This window comes from Talpa occidentalis, unplaced genomic scaffold (genome assembly GCF_014898055.3).
Source record: "Talpa occidentalis isolate TD23 unplaced genomic scaffold, MPIMG_talOcc4v2.1 talOcc4.14, whole genome shotgun sequence".
Taxonomy (NCBI): Eukaryota; Metazoa; Chordata; class Mammalia; order Eulipotyphla; family Talpidae; genus Talpa; species Talpa occidentalis.
The window spans coordinates 44405421-44429126 of NW_023601433.1; the positions used below are offsets into that span (position 1 = coordinate 44405421).

Genomic DNA, 23706 nt, shown 5'->3' on the forward strand with positions numbered 1-23706 from the left:
TGCCCATTGCTTTTTCCATCTATTCATTCCTCCTATTAAATGTTTTTGGTTTTCTAATGTAAGTATCCTAAGAACCACTACTTGTCTTTTGCTTCTTTTTCAGGGCGGCCCATGCTTGTAATGTGGAACAACATTATCTGAAATATCTGATCATTAATAAGAATGATTAACATTCATTTCTCTTTCCTGACTTCTCTGGGGTCAACTTTCTGTCTCTTCCTCTCTTTTATTTAAATGCCACCTTCCCTCATCTGCTCCCCCACCCCCCACACAAAAACATTGGTTAGTCTTGCTTGTCCCTTTATACCTAAGGAGAAAGAACTAGATTAAAACACTCTGCAGGTAGGTGGTGTGGATTCCCACTTCTGGGGAAGAGGAAGTTCCTGGAAAGTGGCTTTGCAGTGCTGCGTGCGATACTTTAATTACCCAGATGATTGCAGAAGGTCCCATCTGCTCTCTAATTCTTTGATACTGCGTTTGGGTTGTTCTACATCTGCTCCTGTCTTCTAGTAGGTTTTTCCTGTGCATATGTTGGATAGTGGTTTCCTCAATTCTTGTCAATTTAATCCCATCTGCTTTCTATCTTCCAGGAATTCTTCACAATTTCAGGACCTCTCAATGTCACCCCTCATTCTTCTAGTGCTGCCTTGAGTTTAAAAGATTTCTTTTTCCTGTCACTTAAAAGGATTTGTGGGGAGGTGGGGAGAGGGGGTTGGTAGACATGTGTGTTGGGTCCACCCTCTCCATCCACTCCACTTACACATTGCAGGTAAAATAACTGTGTATTCTTCTCTTTTATATGTCAGCTTTAGGAAGTAAGCTATTTCATACTAGCATATTTTAAAACTTAAAATTTGTCTATTCAAAATAAAAGCTTTAACACTTTAATCATTTTGATGTTAATAGCATTAAAACATTATTAGCTTCCTGGTTCCTTAAATGGAGGATACTCAATGCAACAAACCACATATTTATACATGATCAGCATCAGAGTGTATTCTACATTCTGGGTGGTTATATAATGTCCTTGGTTCTTCAGTTCCTTAGCCACATCAAGTTCTTTTTCTCCTCTTGGTTTACAACTTCTAAGACTTACCCTTTATTGTCTTTGAAATTTCCACTTCTAATTTTCTGTGGAATGGGAAACCACACAGCTAAGCATATTATAAAAGTATATGCTATAGATAACTGACATTAAGACTGAGGGCTAAAGCAAAGCAAATGTGGTTTGGTGAAGTGGTTATCTGCAAACTGTTTCAGACATGCACAAACTTTTTGCTTAATCCTAAACCCAGGATTTTTTCCAAGTAGATAAGCATTCACAGGAAACCTGCCTCTGACATATTGGGATATTTCTGTGCTAATAGCTTTGTCATTAAAGGAAAAGATTTGTCACTGCATATATTATATGTATAAATGCACAAGTTACTATATGTCATATATTTATTTGCATACAAAATATATTTTTATAAATATATATTCCATAGAATTTATATAAATAAGTGATATATAAATGACACAAACACATATGCATACTCCCTCACACACCAAAAATAGCTTGCTTCTTGCTGAAGCAATCACCTACAGAGAAAAAAAAAATTTGTTTACCTATTAGTTTAAATCTCTACTTGAATCTCTAGCTACTCATAAAATGTGAATGAATGACTAGAATAGTAAACACCCAGAATAGAACATAGTGCTAATAAAAATTTTTGAAGGTGCTCCTAATGGTGTTTTCTTTGTACAGATTGACCACCTTCAACTGAAGTTATACAAGAGTAATCTATAATGACCCCAGCACTTAGTCCGTGCGCATTTACTCCCATTACTTCCTAGGAAACCCCATAGGTGGAGGTTATGGACAGCAGGGGTCCAGTTTAGTAAGTTTTCTGATTCCAATTTCTGTCTCTTCTAATCTTTCCTGTTGTCCAGAACCAGATTTGTATTAATAAATAGCATTTTAAGTTTCTATCCCCTTCTAACGCACTGAAGTTAGCAGTGTAGTAAAACAGATAGAGCATTACTTTGGAATTAAATAGACCTTGCTAACCCCAAAACATGAACATTTGGTAGACTTTAACAAGTCACTTAACTTCTCTTAACTTGTTTTCTCAGGTTTTAAAGAAATACAGAAGACAGAAAATGCTGAATGATACCTTGAGGGTGCAATTAGCAAAATATAGGAAAGGGGACTTGCTTCTTTAATAAGTGCAAAGAAAACTAGAGAGGGGGAATCTATAGGTTAAAAAGGGGACTTATAACAATCAAATAAAAGGTGTATCCACTGATCTTGATTTAAATAAACTAATCATAAAGACTTCTTAGAGTATGCTTGGAAATTTGAGTAATAACTGAATATTTTAATATTAAGGAATTAACTATTCAGGTATGACATTTATGTCATATGTTTGTGTTTTTACAATTTTTAATTAATATTTTATTTTATATAATTCTTACATCATTTTTCATTTTTGAGCAATGTATGCATTATCATTTTGGTTATATTCCCCATACAATTGCACCCCCCCTTATTTTGACCCTAGTCCTTCCTCTCCCATTCCCCCACCCACCCTGTGGTGTGTCTCTGGTCTATAGTTGCTTGCTGATTTTGATTTTTACTTTGTATTAATTAGTCTTTCTCCTGGTCCCTTTAACTTTTCTAAATTCCCGCTATGAGTAAGACCATCCAGTATTTTTCTTTTTCTTTCTGACTTATTTCGCCTGAGAATGATTCCTTCTAGTTCCATCCATGTTGCTGCAAACTGCGTGTGTTTATCTTTTTTAATTGCTGAGTAGTATTCCATTGTGTATATGTACCACATCTTCTTGATGCAGTCATTGTATTTTAATTTAGCCTTTAACTTTTAGAAATACATAATATTTGCAGTTGACATTGCTAGTTTGTCAGGGATTTTTTTGAAAATAGTCTAGTTTGTCCCTTTATACCTAAGGGAAGGGTTGAGGAGGTATTGATGCAACAAGATCAGTCATGAGTTAATAATTATTGAAGTTAAGTGATAGATACACAAAGGTTTATTATACTGTTCCCTACTTTTGTTATGTGTTTAATAATTTTATAACAGGTGAAAATTTAGCAAGTCCTAAAACCAAAATTATTCAAATGCTTACTTTGTTTTTATATTTTACTTCTATATTAACAAAACTCAAAAGTATTATTCAGGCAGGGGTGCTGCAAGTCTTCACTGTGGACTCTCCAGCCTTTTCTCACATTCTCTCTGCTCTTCTCATGGCTCTGCTTCTCTCTCGGCTTCTCTGCTCCTCTGCTTCTTTCTCGTCTTCTGCTGGTGTCCCCGTGATGCTGCCCTTAAATGCCCAGTCTTCGCCCAGGCGAATACCATCTACATAGGCCCACAACCTACTCCAGGTGCCCGCCATCAGGCATGCATTCAGGACCACAGGGTTTCGTCATCTATCCTACTGGCGGGAGGGCAGAAAAGCCTGATATTTTCACCTTACCCTACAAACCAATTGGTCATAAGGCCATTTTCCATAAAAATAAAATAACTGTGGTCATTTGTTTTGACAATCTGGTTTCAAATATGCCCTACTCCATGACAAACAGATATTGCCATCTTAGAATAGTGGCTAATAACAGCTACAGATATTGACTTCTAGAAAATATAGTAATAAAGTGTACTTAAACTGTGGAATAAGAATATAAATCAGGATTGCATACTATACTAGAAAATTATATCAGTTTATAAATCCTTCCATGAGCCCAATGGTATATACTACACAAGTCAAAAGCAAAAGTTTACTAAACTCTGGCAGAAGAAGCAGCCAGTAATTCACAACAGTCTTACAAAGTAACAGTGTTACTTTTCATTGATTTAGCTAATTTAGATATAACAACTTGTTCTCAAATTTATCCCACAATATTAGAAATTGGAGGCAAAAGAAGAATTAAGCTCTACCTCTCCACCACCCCTTTCCCCCAACAAGAAATGATCACATGGCTTTATTTTTCTGTTTTAAAGATTTATTTCTTTATGCATATAAGAGCTGGGGTACAGGCCAGAGATGCGAGGGGTGAGAGGATTCACCAGAGACAGAGTAGGGAACAGGACAGGCAGATTGACCAAAGTACACTGCTGAGGGGAGCAGTGGGTGAAACTGGAGAGGTCTGCTGCACCATGTGGGTTGCTCCCTGGCCGACTGGGGATCGAACTCATGCTGCAGAGGCTGTGGATTGCTTCATGGTACGGTACTTAACCCCTTGTGCCACCAGGGAGGCCCCACATGACTTTATTCTTGATGACTATAAGTTTCTTGAAAACTTACTATTTGATGGTGGACAACATGATTTAGACAGCAGTTTGTATTTGACATAGAATCTGCTTAAATGATTTGGTGAAATATATACAACGATTAGACATGTGATAGGACACTAAAATGCAGTCCAGATATGTAGTTGGAGTTACACACATTAAACATAATTAAAAAATAGCAACATCTGATAGCAGCATTTATCAAATAACAGAATTGAAAGCTTTCAAAGTGCAATCAATATAAAACTCAGCTATAAATAGGCATCCTAGTATCTGAAAACAGGTATTTGTGTTAATGAAGGAAGAAATTTTAATGAAAAAGAAAAGTGCTTCATTGTATCTTTTAAATCAATGCCCCTCTTTTAGTTTGTGTGATTTTATCTTTTTTTCCTACAGCAAATTGTCTTACAAGCAATTCCTTATGCAGCAAAATGTTTGCATCATAATGGTATAAATGTTTGTGGTATACCATGGTCATGGCAAGGAAATTTCAGCAAATCTACCTAGCATTACAATAGGAGAGAGACTCTTTTCGGGTCTTTCTCATCCTGAAAGATACTCTTATCCTGCTCCCCTCACAGACTAGAATGTCTCCAGGTAACTTCCCATCACCTCCATGTGGGGAGAGATTCAGAGACTAAAACCAGAGGAATCACTTGAATGTTTTGAGGGTTCTGCAAGACTAGTGTCGCTGGAGCACTGAGAACAGAGTCAGGAGGGAGGAGGAGGACCTGTGCAAGAGGCGGGTCAGATGTTGTGGAATTGTGGCCTGCAGGGAGGAGGTTATTGTGCTTTCTTTTTTATTTTTTAAAGATTTATTTATTTAGTTATAGAAGCACTGGGTACAGTCAGCCACGCGGGAGGGTGAGAGAATTCACTAGAGTCAGAGCAGGGAACAGAACAGGCAGACTGATGAAATACACTGCTGAGGGGAACAGCGGGTGCAGCAGGAGAGGTCTGCATGCCATATGGGACCCTCGCCGGCTGGGTGGGATCGAACCGGCGCTGCAGAGGCTGCCGGCAGCTTCGCATCCCAGCGCTCAACTGCGGTGCCACCGAGGAGGCCCACCAATTTTTTTTTTTTTTTAATTTTTGAAGTATAAGTGACATACATTCAGTTAGCCTCAGGTGTACAACATAATGATATGCCATTGTGAATTAATCCTCACAAGTCTATTTCCCATCTTAAATGTCATCCAACTATATTCTGCCTAGAGGTCACTCATTGTTCTGTTACTCTCTTGTACAGGATACAGTTTTTCTCTTGCTGCTTTATTTTATTTTTTATTTTTTTAAAAGATTTATTTATTTATTTATCTATACAAGCACTGGGTACAGTCAGAAGCACGGGAGGGTGAGAGAATTCACCAGAGCCAGAGGGGAGAGTAAAGTAGGCAGACTGATGAAGTACACTGCTGAGGGGAGCGGCAGGTGGCAGGAGAGGTCTGCGCGCCATGTGGGGCCCTCGCCTGGCAGCTGGGGATCGAACCTGCGCTGTGGAGGCTGCGGGCAGCTTCGCAACCCAGCGCTCAACCGCTGCGCCACAGGGGAGGCCCTGCTTTTATTTTTTTAATCCAAGTTATTGAGGCAAAGTAGGTTTACAACATTTATATACCTCTACAAATACATACCTTCATGCTCTGCCCACCACCAGTTCCCCCACAACCCTCTACCATGTCCTCTCGAGCCCCTTCTTTTTCCCTCTCCCTACCCATGACCCTCCCCACTAGTTGCCTCAGTTTTGCATTCAGATGTTAAGAATTTATTATCGGTATGGTTTTGACTGACCCTTTGTTATGCTTCTCTATAATCTACATATGAGACCATGCTGTGGCTGTCTTTCTCCTGACTTATTTAGCTAACATAATGCTCTCCATTTCTTTATCCCACATGCAAAAAGAAGCCATTGTTGGGGTTTTAAAAGGACATATGCAAGGACCAGGCTTGCATTATTAAAAATTCATGCTTACTGAGATCAGAGATTGAAATAGGAATAGGACAAGCATGGAAATCATGTTAGGAGCATAATATTGCACTAGGCTTAATGATAGCTGATAGAGGTAGTGGGAATGGACAGAAGTTGGCAGATACAAGGTATATTTTTGAGGTGATATGGATAGAGTTTGTCAATGTATTCATCATGGAGGACACAGGAGAAACATGTCAAGGGTAACTCACAGATTTTGTGGCATGGTCAACCAGAAGGAGTAGGGTACATATGCCTTGTTGAAGAAAACTAGAAAAGAGGCAGGATATTGAGTCAAGTTCTGTGCATGTTAAGTTTGAGGTGCTGATTACATATCCAAGGCACCACTGTATGATGCTATCAAATAGAAATTAGGATGTAGGTCTGGAGCAAGAAGCATCATCCACAGGCATTTGCACAGATTAGAGGGTAACATGATAATACTGACCAGAGCAAGAAGTACTGAAAGACTGAACAGAAAGGCATCTGGAATAAGAAGTCCATCAAATTGGCACGATATACCACATTGAGGGTCTTAAGTTGTGACCCTTCAACTGCTTGACACCAAGGCGTAGACTGCCCCATCTGGTGAGTTCTAGCCCCTGCACAGAGGAAGTCTTGGCTTTCTAAGGAAGCTTTCTTAGGAGATATGTTATCCTGGAGATACTGGTCCTAATTTTTCAAGAAAAGGCTCTTAGATAGTTTCCAAGAAACTAACAAATCTCTTGCCTTTCTTAGAAGGCCTCTTATCAAGGCAGTCATTTGAAAAGTAAAAGATTAACCGTAGCACTATTTAGAAAACCTCAAAACTTGCTGGAAATATAATCCTACCAAGGTGGGGGAGTACATGTCCTCTCCAGAACCACTGGTGTCTTCTTCAGCATGCACAGAGGTAGCCCAGAAATTCCACAGAGTGTGAAACTGTCATATTCTCAGATAAATATTTTTTAGGTCTAGATTTGGCAGTAAAGCTGCAGACATGATCAGAGTCTCACAGAAAAGTAGTCCTAGTAAACATCTGGTTTTCATCTTTTTAGCATTGCAGACTTCTTTGAATACATCATGGACACTGGATTTTTGCCTCTGGAAAATAAAAATTACATATGGATCAATTCATATACACATTTAAGGAGTTTGAAGAATCCCACTATTGGTGGATCCATTTGTGGATGTAATGGATTCCTGACCAGGTCACATGGGCCCAGGAAGTCATATAAGATGTGCTTTGACAAATACAGGGAGGTGATTAGGCAGTTGGAAGATAAGCATCATCCCCCATGGAATCCTGGACATGGGCTAGGTTTCCATGGAGTTGTTCAGGGAGTTAAAAGAGCATCAACTATCATGGATGGATATAGTTGAAGATAGTTTGGCCAGAAGCATACTTATCCTCTTTTTCCTTTACTATAAACCTCAAAGTCCCCAGGAACAGAAGGGAGGGGGGAAGCACAGGGGAGCTACTAAAATTAAGGTACTTACAAGGATCTGGGAACCAGATGTCTTTACGGAGGACACCCATTTGGCAGAGATTTGGGCTTTAGCTTTGATTAAATTCTTTTGCTCCAAATGGAATCCCTCTTGATCTGAGAATAGTTGCCCTAAGTGACACACTTGCCAGGCCCCTTGAACAGAGGCAGCAGGGATCTAGGAAATGTTGCTGGCAAAGTCCAAAGGGAAGTTGGAGGGACAATGGTTTTCTGTCAATGGTCATTTTCTGGGTGTGGCCATCACAAGGACCGTCCTGAATATCCAGGGATAAACCACGGGAAAAAATCCGAGTTTTGGTGAAGAAGGATGTGATACAGAGGAAAGGAGGCTTTTATCAAGATGCTGCAGGAGGGAGCCCAGAAGGTTCCTGAGACCATTTGTCTACCAGAGCAACAGGACAGTATTTCCTTCTCACCAAGTGATGCCAGGAAACCTGTGATCTTACACCAACCGAGCAAAGTGAAGTCTTGGAGCATTACTCCTGGATGCCTTTCACAGATAGTGCCTATGAGATAAGAATGGCCTTTTGATGGTTAAGTCCTTTTCCACTCTCCTGATTGGCATTCTAGCTAGACCTGCCCACTACCTTTTCTGTGCATTTTCCAAGGAAGGCACATTCTGAATAGACTCTAGTCACTTACAAATATTGTGCATATTCTTTGTCGTTGCTCAGTCCTTTGAGGACCATGCAGAACTACAACACACGCCGCCTGCATTTTCCAGAGCAACCTGGACATGCTCACTTCACCTCAGGAGAGACCACTTGGGCATAAAACGCAGGACAGGATCAGTTATTAAATCTTAAGAGAGCTAGTTAATTTTTAATAGTTCATATTGCCTTTAATAAATGAGAAAACTCAGGCCTAAGTGGTAGTGAGATAGATTCTAAGTTTAACTTCCTTCGGTGATGGGAAGCTCCATTTAGTGTGGTGTCTCTGGGCCAGGGGAGTAGTTATCACACTGTTTGACCTCTGTGAGTAAAACTGAGGCAGGAAGTTCTTTGCTAACTCTGTTTTATTACTAATATGAATCTGGAGTTTCTTATGCCAAATCATGGGGGTTAAATGCATACTGAAAACAGTCCTTCCGCCCCGTGGCTTAGGGAAGTCAGGAAGACATTATGCCAGGACAGGAAATGCGGCAGCATTGAGTGAGGGAGAAAGTAGAGGCTGCAACAGGCAATGTCTGGGATTATTGAAGCCAGTGGGAAAAAGGCGTCCTATGGAAACATCAAGCAGCATTTTATTTTATTGCTCTATGGAGACTTCTTCTTGGGAAAACAAGCCAGGTCTGTGATCCTTGAACTGGGTAGTTCCTGTGAGCATTGCAGTGAAATGAGTACACCAGGGGCCCGGAGGAGGGGAGACGTGGAGGGTGCCGCCAGCACACATGCTTTGTCAGTTAGAGCTGCCAGGGGAGCCATTCTGAAGCACACACCTGCACATTACAAGGTGATGCTTACCCCGGTGTTGTGCAGTATGACAGGCAGGGGCCATCAGTTCTCAAATGTCCCCTTCCTCGGAATGCTTCCAGGTAGATCATTGTCTCGTTGGAGGGAGGTGTCCCTAGCTGAGGAATTTGGCTCATGCAGTAATTATGATTCACCTTAGGGACTGGAGATATTTCGAGGCGAGACCAGTTGAGCATTTGAGTGTGAAGAAAAAAAGAAGCCATAGGTTTCCTGCTAGTCTGGGAGCACACTCTTCCAGACAAGTGTGAGAGCCAGTGACTGTTCAAAGTCCTCCTTTTGGCAGCTTAGGAAATTATGTGCAACAAGAGACACTGTGACCATTTTATAGAATCATTGTGTTCTTGGTGAAGGAGAGAAAATGTTGTTTTTCCACACAGTAATGGTGTCATAACTCCTTTCCACGGCCACAATCAAGACTTTGTTTCATAAAGTCCATTGTTTCATATACCTGCTTAGTAGAGCAACTTTGAGTGTCAACTATGTACTAGGCATTGTGCCAGGTACGGGGGCATTAGGGATACAAGTGAGACAACTCGAGCAGCCATAGGATCTCCCCAGAAGTAGTTCACCTGAACTTTGACAGGACTGTCTCCTCTTAGCTTTGTATAGCACTGACATTTTGAAATTCAAGGAAGGAACTCAAAGCTCAATGGTGAAGGAAGGCAGGGACCAGTTTTGTACTCTGGTCCCCCAGTGTCAGTTCCTTTGAGTACCATCCTACTCAGGAAAGTTCCTCCACTCAGGAAAGTAGAGCACATTTGTCAGGAATGTTGTTGTAATCCACTTCGAAGGACAGATGACCTTAAAAGAATCTACACCCTGGGAATCTCACAGGCACCAGAGTGTGCTTGGTTACACGGACTGCCTGCCCCTTTTCTGCCTAGCTGGGTATGTAATTAGCTTTCCCTGGCACTCCTGCTCCAGGGTCTCTCTTCATTTCCTTGACTCTGTTGTAGGTGCCCTGTCACCACCTCATAAGACCTGAGTGCTCTGACCCATTGTCAGAGTCAGTCAGCTGTGAACAGGACCAGCTGAGTTGAAGAAAGGGGAATGATAAAAGTTCTGGAATTACTGATATCTTCAGAAGTCATTCCAAAGTTCTCTTTGATTTCTTTGAGAGGATTTCAACAAATGCATATACTTATTTTAAGCCTTTCTTAAAATTTATTTTGCAGGTCCAGATGTCATCTTGTGATCTCATTTTTGTTCGGGGACACAATATAAGGAATTGGAAAATAACAAAATGTAGAATGCAGAATTCACTATCTTTATCTCATAGTGTTTGTCTAGTTCATATTATATTTTGAAGCCATTATAGGGCCTATATAAATTTCAAGAAATTCATGACACATGGTGTCTGATCTCTAATCATTATTTTTATTTTTAAATATTTTTGAAATATTATAGTTATGGAAGATGTATTTCAAAAATAAGAGGGGGAATAATTGAAAATCTCAGTATAATCGATATAATTGAAATGCTCTATAATTTCCGGTTTAACACAAGACCTGACAATCTTTGTCTGCACCTCTATTTCATTTAGAAACAACCACAGGTCGTATTTTACTTTGTAACCACTTGTTTTTAACTTAGAATTATATGATAGCATGAGAAATTCCTGTGTGAGTTCTTAGAGCCTCTTCCACATATGCATTTTCCCTTGGGTCTGATTCTGGGACTTTCCTCACATCATACCCTGCACACCAGTCTATGATCCAGCCTCAAGCAAAGATATCATGACTTCCTGTCATGCCCCAGTGGGAAGAGACATCCGACTCCCTGGGTATGCAGCAGGGAAAAAGAGCAGCAAGGAGAAACTGAACATATTGATGTACAAAGTGAAATAAACTTAATGAACAAGTCAATGAAGAGATTTTGAAAATAGAATAGAAATATAACAAACTGCCAACCAATTTTTTTCAGAGGAGGCTTGAATTGATTGCCAAAAATCCCAAATTTGGGGGTAACAAGATTTGTCATCAATAGGCAAAGTGTAATGAAAACCTCTCTAAATAGATAACATGTAATTTCTGCACCGATCTCTGCTTAGGCAATACATCACCACATACCAGTCAGGAATCTTGCTCCAATAAAAGAATATAAAGATTTAAAAAAAAAAACTTCCTATATTGCTTTATAATCATTTTTATTTCTAATTTTATTTATACTGACATGACTATACTTACATATAATTTTATTTTAATGGGGAAATATACAAATATTCAATGTTTTGTTTTACTTACTTTTCCTCTCTTCTCTCCTCATCCCTTGTCAAACTGCTGACCCTGCAACTAGCCCCAATTTAGCTTTCCTACCAAAGTAGTGCAAAGTCTTCCTTCCTTTCTTTCAAGCTCCTAAAATACAACCACACACACACACACACACACACCATACAGTCTTTTTAATTTGCTTTTACAAAAATGGGATTATGCCAATGTTTTGCTTTTTTTTTTTTTTTTTCCCTTGTTCAGTAGTAGCTCTAATTCACTCTCTGTGATGGCGCTAAAAATTCCATGGAGTAGATATATCACAAGTTATTCAATAATCTATTTATAGTTTAATTGAATGTATGCAGTTTTAACTCTACAAACAGTACCTTACATAAACATTGTATACATCTAACCTTATGAACGTGATATTTTTATTCCTATGTGAAATATTCCCATGAGTTGCATTGCAATTCTTTTTATTTTTTTATAGATTTTTCCAGATCGCTTTGCAAAGAATTTTTTTAAAAGATTTATTTATTTATTTACACAAGAACCAGGGTGCAGGCCAGATGCACAGGAGGGTGAGAGGATTCACCAGAGACAGAGTGGGGAACAGAACAGACAGACTGATAAAATACACTGTTGAGGGGAGCAGCGGGCAAGACAGGAGAGGTCTGCCATGCTGTGTGGGACCCTCACCGGACAGCCGGGATCGAACTGGCGCTGCAAAGGCTGTGGATAGCTTCATAGCACTGAGCTTAATGCCTGCACCACCAGGGGAGGCCCGCAAAGAATATTCTTATTTACACCAGCAAATAAGAGATTATGCTCTTCGTACCTGACATCAAAGACTCTTTCTTAAACCTGACATTATGGATGTAAGTCACATGTCACTGTTAGTTTAATTTGTGACTTTCCCACAACTTGTGACTTTCCCACAATTTGTGACTTTCCCATAGTGAATTTGAATGCCATTTCTTATACATATGAAATAGATGGAGTTACTTTCCTGTGAATTGCTTGTTCATACCCTTTGCTCATTTGTCTCTTGGGTTGCAGGTCTTTTTCTTGTCTTTTTGTAAGAGCCCTTTGTATACTATATTTTTTGAAAATATTTATGCATACAAGAACGGGGGTACAGGCCACAGGTGTGGATGGTGAGAGGATCCACCAGAGACAGTGGGGAATAGAACAGGCAGATTGACTGAAATACACTGCTGAGGGGAGCAGCGGGCGAGTCAGGAGCGGTCTGCTGCACCATGTGGGTTGCTCTCTGGCTGGGGATTGAATTCTTGCTGTGGTGGCTGCGGTTAGCTTCATAGGTTGCGTCTTAACCCCTTGCACCACCAGGGAGGCCCCTATATACTGAATTTTTTTTTTCCATCATATTTCAAATGTAATTTCTGAGAGGTAATGGTTGCCATTCCTTTTATCCTTCTACTGTGGTCTTTCTCAGACTCAGGTCCAGGGCGTGTTGCAGCTGAACCCCTGTGTTCTGTATCTTATCTCCAGGTAGTGGCTACGTGGTCTTATGAGAGTGACTAAAGTCAGAATGACTTATGTTACCATGCTGATGATGTTACCTGGATTTTGTAGTACTGACATATCCTTGCAATGCATGAGTAAATCCCAATTGGCTATAGTGTACTCATATTTGGAAACATTGAACATATTGAATTATACTTGCTACAATTTGTTAATAATTTTTACTTCTGTACTCATGTATACTTTTTAAAATATAGATTTATTTCTTAAATAATGATTCTTTACCATAATTTGGTATTAAAATTATGGTAACTTTATGACTCTGAGAATGGTGGGGGGGTTCCATCTTTTTATATAGTTTGTGGTTAATAGTCTAAAAGGCAGTGAAATCTCAAATTAAATTTTTTTAAAGATTTATTTATTTTTATACAGGAACTGGGGTACAGGCTAGAGGAGCGGGAAGGTGAGAGAATTCACCAGAGACATAGAGGGGAGCAGAAGAGGCAGACGGACTGAAGTACACTGCTGAGGGGAGTAGGGGGGGAGACAGGAGAGGTCTGCCCCGCCATGTGGATATCTCCCTGGCCAGCCGGGAATTGAACCGGTGCTGCAGAGGCTGCAGACAGCTTCACAGCGCTGCTGCATTCAACCCGCTGTGCCACCGGGGAGGCCCTCAAATTGAATATTAAATGGAACTCAGATATGGAACTATCTGGACATGGAATTTTTTGAAATGATAACTCTCCAAACATCTTTCCAAGGTTTCTGTGATAATTAATTTGTGTATATGCTCTCCTTTATCTTGGGTCAATTTTGGCAATTTATATTTTGTTGGAAAGTCAAACATTGCCTCTAGATTTTCAGGGTGTTGTGTTTTTTTTTGTTACCAAGATATATAAGGTATTACATAGTAGTTCTTTTTTATTTCTTCTCCACCTACATTGTTTATCCATCATTCCTAATCATGCATAGTTTTACTTTTTTCTTTCAAACTTTAATTTTAATTTTTTAAAGCATAAATATATAAAGAGTTTGTCTAGTATTCTGGTATTTTCACAGAACTATCCTGTGGCCTTATTTATCCTTTCTTCAATTTTTGTATTTTATTATTATTAATTTTACTTTTATCTTTACTAATCACCTTTTTTGTTTACTTTTGGTTTATTTTGTTGTTTCTCTCATTTTTATGTTACAGACTTCATTTAATAATTTTTAACCTTTCTCTTTTAATGAAACCATTTAAATTTTTAAAATTTCCTGTGTGAAAAATCTGTGCTATCTTTCTGTTTTGAATACCTCTTTGCTCCATAGTTTGTGTAAAGGTGTATTCCCTGATTTCTAAATATTCATTTGATCATATTTCATCATTTATTCTAACTCTATTAAATGCTGATGAGAGACTTGGGTAATAGAATCTCTCCTTCTTTGTCTGATCAACTTAGAAAGAGTTTTTATGATTTATATGAAGGATTATAGGTTCATAAATTCCATTGTATTTTCAATTTTTATTGCTTACGACTGATTCGTAAAGGGTTGTATTAAAATCTCCCCCTAATAAAACCTTTTTACATAATCCCTGTTCTAGTGCTAATGGTTTTTGCTCATGATTTAGCTGCTATTTTTTATGCATAGAGGTTTGAATTATTATGTTTGTGTAGGTTGTCTGAGAAGCAGACACCAAGAGAGGACTTTATATGTAAGAATTATATTAGGGAAAATGCCTGTGAGTTAAGATGGGGAAGGAGCTGGGAGAGATTGGAGAGGCATCATGCAGACCCTACTGTAAGTCTGTCCCTTAATAAAGAGAATATAAGAGGTTGTGCTGAAGTGTTAGAGATTCTCTTGAAGTCTATCAATGCTCAGCAAGTCTGCCAGGAAATCCTTGAGCCAAATGTGTTTGTTAGGGGAGCCTTGTATCTTCAGTAATGAGTTTACCTTAGTACCCTGTTGCTCTCAGTCACTGGCTGGCAGTAGCCTGGGGGAAATCTGGCCTCACCACAAATGTGATGATGGATTTTGGAGGGCAGCAGCTGGAGCTCATGGTCAATTATGGTTCCCTGTGGTTGGAAGTCAGATACAACTGTCATTCTGATGACAGTCACTTTCATGTACTTTTTTCAAAAATGAAACACATTTAACTTCTAGTACCTGAGTATGTTAGCATTTGCCAAACCTGATAAACTATGGAATCCTTTTCTCATACAGACCCCTGGGAAATAGTCTTGTAGTTGCCTGTCTTTAGGTAGTGTCCTTGGTCATGTCTAAAATATTTTACCAATGACATCTATGCAGACAGAGAAAGCATTTGTGTTGTTTGCAGCTGATTAAAACAAAACAGAAAACAAATTTAATTGATTTAAAGATGCTCCTCTTCCTATTACCAATCCATTCTAAAAGGCATTTTTTTTCAAAAGCCATTTACTTAGAAATCCAAAGCGAAGGAGGCTGTTTTAAGCTTGAAATCTTAGAGTATACCTTCCCAACAAAATGGGTATGGGTCATGTCTTTAAAGCATTAAAATTGGACATACCCTTCCCTAACTTACATTAGTTCTGTAAGTATCAAAGGTTTTGGAGGCAGTTAATCCCCATCTCAAGCCCCAAGAATCTTGGACAGTGTTTCTACTAACTCCTTAGACACCATGTAATATCAGTACATCTGTGACTTTTCACTTTGATTTTGTGCAAATCCAAATGACCATAAAAGCACTCAAATAGCCATGACTCTGACAAGTTTCCTTGGCAGTAACACTACCTTGTTGTTTTTTTTTCAAGTTCTCTAGTTCTTAGTTTTAGACAAGTTAGTATAATAATCTAAAGGCTAAAAAGCTACTTAGTAGACAAGAAATACCTGATACTAAGGTTGATATTAAAACCACTTAAATCTCTTTCCCTCACTCATTGTGCTTATTATTGTCAATTGGATAAGCCTATATCTTTTCATTCATTGGTGATTCACTTTTTATTCTTGAGACTAATTCCTACTCTTAAATGATTCATCTTAGGTACATGTGCTGCATTTGTCATTTCCTCACCACCTTCAATTTTTAAATCACTTCCTCTGTTTGCCTTGTCATTGTGAGCCTCTGGCATGAACACTTTCAATACTTCTTCAGCAATACTTTTCAAATATTATGGGTTTAATGATGGTCTCAAAAACAGCTCAATAATAAACATTGACTAATCAATAGTGTGATGATTGAGTCTAAAATAAGTATGCAGGCTGATGTCATTTGTTGGTGGCAGTCAGACTTGAAACAGGTTGTTCTACAAGACAACAAAGCTTTGTTTGTGTGTGTAAAAGTTTCTTGGTTGGATTCTCATAAGGAGAGTTAGTTCTATATTCATCTCTCTAGGTAAAGGGAATATATTGGTTAATATCCAGAATATATAACTACAAGTCAACAAAACTAAATATCCCAATTAGAAAATTGTCAAAGGACTTGGATAAACAGTTTTCCAAAGAAGATATTGAAGTGACCAGCTACAGTCTGCAAAAAGCAAACAGTAAGGCATGAAGATTCTGGTTTCCAAAGTTATCACATTATTACATTCCAAAATTATTTTAAAAACAAATGGCCAAGAAGTACATAAAAAGTTGCTCAATATTACTAATCATTAGGGAAATGCAAGTCAAAATTATAATCAGACACTATCTCATATCCATCAGGATGGGGACTATTGAAAGATAGAAATAACTGGTGTTGATGAGGATGAGGAGAAATCAGAATCCTTGTGTACTTTGTGGTAATGCAACATGCTACTGCTATTATGGAAAACAGTATGGCAGTTCCTCAAAATATTTAAAATAGAATTATAATACAATCCAGCATTTTCACTTCTGGGTATACATCCAAAAGAATTAAAAGTAGGTAATTAAATATTTGTACACCCACATTCATAGCAACATTATTCACAGTAGCCAAAAGGTAGAAGCAACACAAGTGTTCATTGGCAGATGAATGGACAAACATGTGGTACAAACAATTAATATTATTCATCCTTAGAGGGGAAAGAAATGCTAATCTATGTTCCAACATAGAGACATCTTAAAGACATTATACTAAGTAAAATAAGTCAATCACAAGAAGAAAAATACTGTCTGATTCCACTTATATGAGGTACCCAGGGCAGTCAAATTCAGAGAGAAAGAATGTAGAATGGTGGTTGCCAGGAAGGGGGGTGGTGGTTAAATAAGGTTTTTAATCTGTATAGATTTTTTTCAAGGTTAAAGGAGTTATGGGGATTGATTGCAAAATCATGTGAATGGACTTAACGAAACTCAACTGTACATTTGAAGATGGTAACTGTTATGTTATTTTGCCACAACTAGGAAGAAAAGAGTACTGATTGGAACAAAAGACATAGATAGATGTCCTGACTCTGAAATTTAGTGTTGCTAACTTTCCAGAATTTATTTATTCCACTCTAGAATATGAAGCCTTATTTATTTCTACTTGTATCCCAGGTACACAGAGAGAGTTATATGAGATAGTCCGTAGAAAATTACCTAGTAAACAACAAGCGGTTATTTTAGCATAAGCTATCAGTAGTAAATTGTAAAGAGTAAGGAATGTTTAGACTATGCCTAAGAAGCCAATGAATGAGTAATTTGAAAGAAATTTATTGAGTTAAAGGAATCCCAGAGACCTGAAGTATGGCGTGGACATGCAGTTCAAGTCAACACATTTCACTGAAAATTGACCACATGTCAGGTATATCCTAGATACAAATGCAAGAATAACCCACTAGCTGAACATATTGAAATCACAGACAGAAATCCAGAAATATTGTCCTGAGGGGGAGACAAGGGCAGTGAGAGAGTGTCAGCTTCCTGAACAAAGCAAGTGTTTCTAAGAAAATGGTATCTAGTCTGAGGTGTGAATGTTGAGTTAAATTTCACCATGCCGAAAGAAAAGAAACTAGGAAGAAGAAACAATTTATGGAAAAGTATGAGGGTAAGAGAAAGCTTGAAGTGTTTGAGGAGCTAGCAGTAATTCCTCCAATAATTTTAGGAGAAAAGTTAAGAATTAATGGGAACACAGACTTGTAAGCCATGTTGAGGCACTGAATTTTAATCCAAAGTACAATAAAATCCTACCTAAGATTTTAGGTAGATAGTATCCAATTTTTGTTTAATGAAGAGCACTTGGGTTATTGGGTAGAAAAGTATATTGGGGTGAGCAGAGGAGGAGAAACCCACGCATAGAAAGGTCAATCTAGAGAGAGATATTATGCAGTGAAAACAATCAGATCAAGTTTAGGAAGAATTGAGAGGACGTGGTGCTCTACTAGAAGCAAAAAAAGGAGAGAGGGGAATTCTGGGTGATAGCATGGGCAGCTGTGAAGATTGTGTGGTACTATTCCTGAAGAAAAGGAACATGAGGAATGTTTTCAGTTTTAGATATGTTGAGTCTGAAAGGCCTGAGGGTCATGCAAATGGGATATCTGGGTCATTTGAATGCCCAAGTTTAAAGTCAGGTCAGAAGTAAAAGTCAGAGATATAAGTGTGGAGATCATCAACATATAAAGGTGGTGGAAACCATTTGTGTATGAAAACACCCTTTAGGAGTGTACATGATATAAGAAGATGAAAAAAATGGAAATGTTTTAGAATATGGAAAAATAAGCAAAAAAGAAAACAATTTGGTTTACTTCATTAATTCAAGAAAGGAGAGGTTACATTTCTTTGGATGATTCAGCAGTAAAATAAGTAGGTACAGTCATGAGCATCTTAACAAGAGAGATGGGGTCTAAATATTCAAGTCCAGTTGTTTATTCTAGCATTATAAGTTAACTTTTTACTTTGGTCATAATTTTCATGCTTATGAAAGGGATACGCTTCCATGTCTGGTCTTCAGTACAGGTCATTAGAAGATTCTCCACATCTGATACACACCCTTCTCCAGTTGTTGTTAGTTACGTTGCTATCAATAAAGCAGACCCTTTAATAGCCTCTGTGACTTTGTTCTTGTCCAGACTCACAGCTACAGTGAGTAGCACCTGCCTGACTGTTGAGCAGACACCTCCCTGTCCACTCTCCCACTCCTTAATCACTTTCCATTTTGTCTCCACATCAGTCACTCCATGAGGCCTGTTATTGGCAACATTAGCAGTGCATTTTGTAAACTTAGGGGCCATGATGCAGGGAACAAAACCAGATTAAATCAAGCACAAGAGGAAATGTTGCTATCAAGAGAGGTGGTAAACATGAGATGCAGGGGGCTGTGGCTAGTGTGAAATTCTATAACCTGACAGTGGCAATAAGTACTTGGGTAGCACAGTCATATATATGATCTGTCATTGACCAAAACATTGTTATGTGGTACATGACTACAATCTGATGCAAACATTATGAATGTAAACCTTCACTATTGATTTTAACAGAGTAACAATAGAATTGAGTGCAGGGGCAGGTGTGTGTGTGTGTGTGTGTGTGTGTGTGTGTGTGTGTGTTTTTGGGCCATGGGAAAAACCCTAATTTCATCCTTTATAACAGAAAATTAAGTGAAATATCTAAAATTTAAAAATGAAAATCCTTTTTTTAATAGAATACTACTTTGAAACAGCAAAGTATATTAAGTCCTAAGAAACAGCTAAGAATGTTAAAAGCGATTTTACTTGGTGAATAGGAAATAGGAAAGAAAAAAGTGTGGTAAGAAACTGCTCTTTTATTTCTTTTATTATCAACCCTATATCATTGTTTGACTTGCTAAACTGTTTCTCAGTTACTTTGCTAAAAAATTAAAATTTAATTATGATTAGATGAAGTCATAGAATTGCTGATGAGTCATAGTTAGAATCCTCAAAGATCTTTGCAAAATGATTCCAACTTTCAGAATGAAGAAAATAAAATAAACCTTAGCAGTGAAGTAATATGTGACATATTCTGGGAGAGTGATGAACTGGATTTTAAAAAAGAACAGCAAGGCAATGGTGCAGTGTTCTACGCCCACACAGGGTGCTAACCAGTCATTACGTTTGTCCTATTTTCCAATGAAATACTGGCAACAGAAACATTGATTTATCACTATTTCATAAGGAGATAAATTGGCAAAGGCTATGGATTAAAGAGTACATAGAATGTATGTCTTGAAACTGGAAAATTTCCACTTAGGTTTGATGAGAATTGTAGCTAAATAGAATAGTTATTCATTCAATAAAGACCAGAGCATCTAAGTATAAAGCATTCTGCTAAACTTTGGGCGGGGAGGTGCTGAGAAAGATGAATGGTTTGCAGATTCAAGAAACTTTACAATCTACTGGGGAAGATATGAGCACATAGAAATTAAATTAAGTAAGATGTCACAGTCACTATATCAAGTCATTTAAATGGGGTCTCATGAGCAATTTAGTTTGACTGGATACTTTCATACATTTTGAATGAGAAGGATATGGTCACAGTGACGCATTTTTAGACTCCTAATTGAGTAGGTCTCGAGGGGAAAAGTATGGGGAGGAATGGAGATACATTCTGTGAAATCAAATTGATCTTTTCCAGAACTGTGTTTGCATTGGAGATGAAGGAAAGAGAAAGCCAATGCTTAAAAGATGGGAAAAGAGGAATCAAGAAAGAGAGAACATTAAGAATAAGAACAGTAACACCTAATGTTGCTAAACCAGTGGTTACAACCCATGGAGACCCTTCTAGGAAACAAGTGGATGGAGGTATCCAACTGTGTCCATGCCTATGTATGTCCATATCTGTAATTTATATGTTGATACACTGAGCAATGTCACAATGACCACTACATGGGGTGATTTGTTCATTTCTTGAAATTTCATGTATTTGTTTACTTAAAATAAGACAGGTTTTTAAGGGGTGCTTGCCATTTTGATGTAAATCAAAAATGACAGATTTTTAAAAGGAAGAGAATGTAATCACATAATAGTGGGGAGGAAGCATTTTGGAAGTCCCTGAGAACTTGGGAAAAGATTTGTCTGCTTAAGAGGTGCTCTGGCTTAAGGGTGAGAGGGGTAGCCAGTGGAATGGCTCAAAGAAAGGTAACAGAGTGTGGGTCTGGGAATGGAAGATTTGCTGAAAATACCAGGACACTTCAAATGTAGGCACATGATTAGTAAAAGGTATCCAACAATTCCTAGCTAAAGACCTTAACGAACAACAACCAGTTAAACAGGGTATATGGAAAAATCAGGAAAGGAATGCAGATAAATTTAAAAATTGATATGTTATAGTACTCATATTTCTTAAGGATAACTATATTTACAGAGCTATTGAATAGTAGGGTCGCAATAGTAGGGCCATCAATTTTCCAAAGGAGACAATTTAGAAATGAAAAAACAACCAGCATTTCAATAAGGACAAACAACACAGCAGTGGCCTAAGCAATAAAATCTTTACTGGGAAAGTGCTTTGCGTTACTGTTTTTGCTTTGGTTTTCTGTTATGGTGCTTTGATATTTTCCTGTGGTATACAGAATTTAGGAACAGAAACAGGTGGTCATGTGAGTCAGTAAAAAATTGATATTGTACTAATCAGGACTAAGTCCCTATGAAGCATTGTAAAGGACTGCAATTGATCTGGTCTGGACCACGATTTTTATCAGTACATTTAAGACATGATGGGTTGATGAGTATCTGTTCAGTTCTGTGGGCCCCTCCTTGAAGCAGCTCAGTAAGAACTGGAATCAACACTCAGCTGGACCAGCAGATTCCATTGTAGCCTCCTAGCCCCAGAAATTAGACACCACTTAGGCTGGGGGGTGCAGAAAGCTCAATAAAGAACCTAGCCATATCTGATGAACTGAGAAGAGGGAAATCATTTCTGTTTCCCAATGTCCTGTTCTACTTTTGGGAGAGGACACTGGCTTCCTCCGCTCCATTCCAAACACTCACCCTCCCACCCCGACCCCTGCCTGTATGGGAGCCCCTGCTCCTCATGGGACAACATTGTACTAATGCAGGGTATAGCTGTTCCACCCAAGGCCACCATTGTCATGGGATGCACCTGGTCATCGTTACTCAACATTCTTCCTGGAAGAGGTCCTTGATGTTTCTCTTGCTCCCTGAACTGTGAATTGAACCAGGAAGTAGGGAAATGCCCTGTGGAACATTTAACTGAACAACCAACTAAAAGCAGATCAGACAGGTCAAGTGATGACTCATGCTTTGGAGCTCATTTCATCCCTTTGGGATAACCCATACTCCTTCCCTGAATCCTCTGAAATAAATTGCAAAGGTTTAGAAAGTTTAAAAACAAATGCTTCCCCTGTGGGGAGTTGTCCCTAAGAGTGAATTTCCACATTGATTTTAATTTCCTGTCTTGCTACATTTTCTCTTTATACCCTGCCCTCTGCCATCTCTTTGGAAGCTGCCATTAAACCTTGAATTGTGTTTAATGAAGAAACCAAAGAAGTCAATTAACATTTCCATGGTCACACATACCTTTCCTAATGACTTACCTGCATTATCCTTCTGTTCTCAAGATAACTAGAGTATTTATTTCCTGTGCTACCCAACTGAGTTTCCAATGCTCTGCTGTCTATATTTTATTCCCTTGTTTTACTTTGGTTATTCCATCTTCCCACTGCAGGGGGTGGTGCAGTGCTTGTGTTAATAAGGGTCAGTGAGTCCCTCATCCATAACTGAGTCTTCTCTCCCTGGTTTGTTGTTGTCCCTCAACTTTGATTTCCATAAGATCAATATTGAATTTTCTTTGAGAGGAATGCAATTTCATTGCCAAGTGTCCACCACATTGTGAGGATTGCACCAGTGCTTGCTGATGGCTCATTCTTGCTGCTGGACTCCAGCATGTGGGTGAACTTTTACGCCTGAAGCACCCAAGCCCAGCCTTCTTGTCTGTCTCTTACCCAGGGAATGAGATGAACAATAGTACGTTTCATACCAGAAGAAAGATGAAGCTTTCAAGGTCACTAGCCAACATCTAAGTGTGAACATTCTGATGTGAGGGTAAAGAAAAGAGAAAACTTAGACTATTCCTCTTAATTTCATAATTATTGACAAAGTAGGGAGGCTTCTTTGCTTTTCTTTTCCTCAAGTTTAATGGAGAGGTTATTACATAACCCATATAAAATTAAGTTATACAATAGGATGATTTCAAATGAGTATATGTATTTGCTACATATGTGCTAAATATGCTACATATTTGCTAAAAATGTGTGTGTGTGTGTGTATATATATATATATGAAGTGGCTACACAATAATGTTGGTTAATACCTCCATGCCATCACATAATTATCATTGTATATGTGTGTGTGGTAGACCATTTAAGACTTACTCTCTTAACAACTTCCAAATATTTAATGCAGTATAATGCAGTATTGCTACTGACAGTCACATGCTGTATGTTAGTTCCCCAGAACTTATTCATCCTCTACCTGGAAGTATGACCAACATTTCCCCATTCCTGTGTACCCCAAGTTCCTGACAATCACCAATCACCTCTATTTCTGAGTTTAGCTTTTTACATTCCATATATGAGTGATACCAGGTAGTGTTTGCTTTTTCGGGCTCATTATTTCATTGGCATAGGGTCTTCAAGATCCACCCATGTTATTGACTATAGCAGGAGTGGGTTCTTTGAAGATGGAATCTTTTCCACTGTGCCTGAGGTCATGAGTTCTTAGCAGGGGGGCCAAAAAGGACACATTTACAAAGACAGGCACCATTTTGCTCCTAGATCCGGGGAGGAATGAATCTGCTCAGTTACTAAAGTGGTGTGAGTCACTGAGCAGCTGACCCATTAGCAGTCATTAGCCAGCCACAGGCTCCAGAAAGCAAGTACAATTGTGCAATCTTTAAGAACTTACAAATTAG

The 23706-nt window shown here is 38.5% G+C and overlaps 1 long non-coding RNA gene across 1 annotated transcript in view; it reads left to right on the top strand.

Moving 5' to 3' along the window:
* Positions 1–20565, top strand: part of LOC129145760 (uncharacterized) — a 96849-nt gene extending 76284 nt beyond the window's left edge. Inside the window, exon 3 of the long non-coding RNA XR_008551777.1 lies at positions 20410–20565. This is a non-coding gene — a long non-coding RNA (uncharacterized LOC129145760). The remainder of the gene's footprint in view (positions 1–20409) is intronic.
* Positions 20566–23706: the final 3141 nt, after the last annotated feature.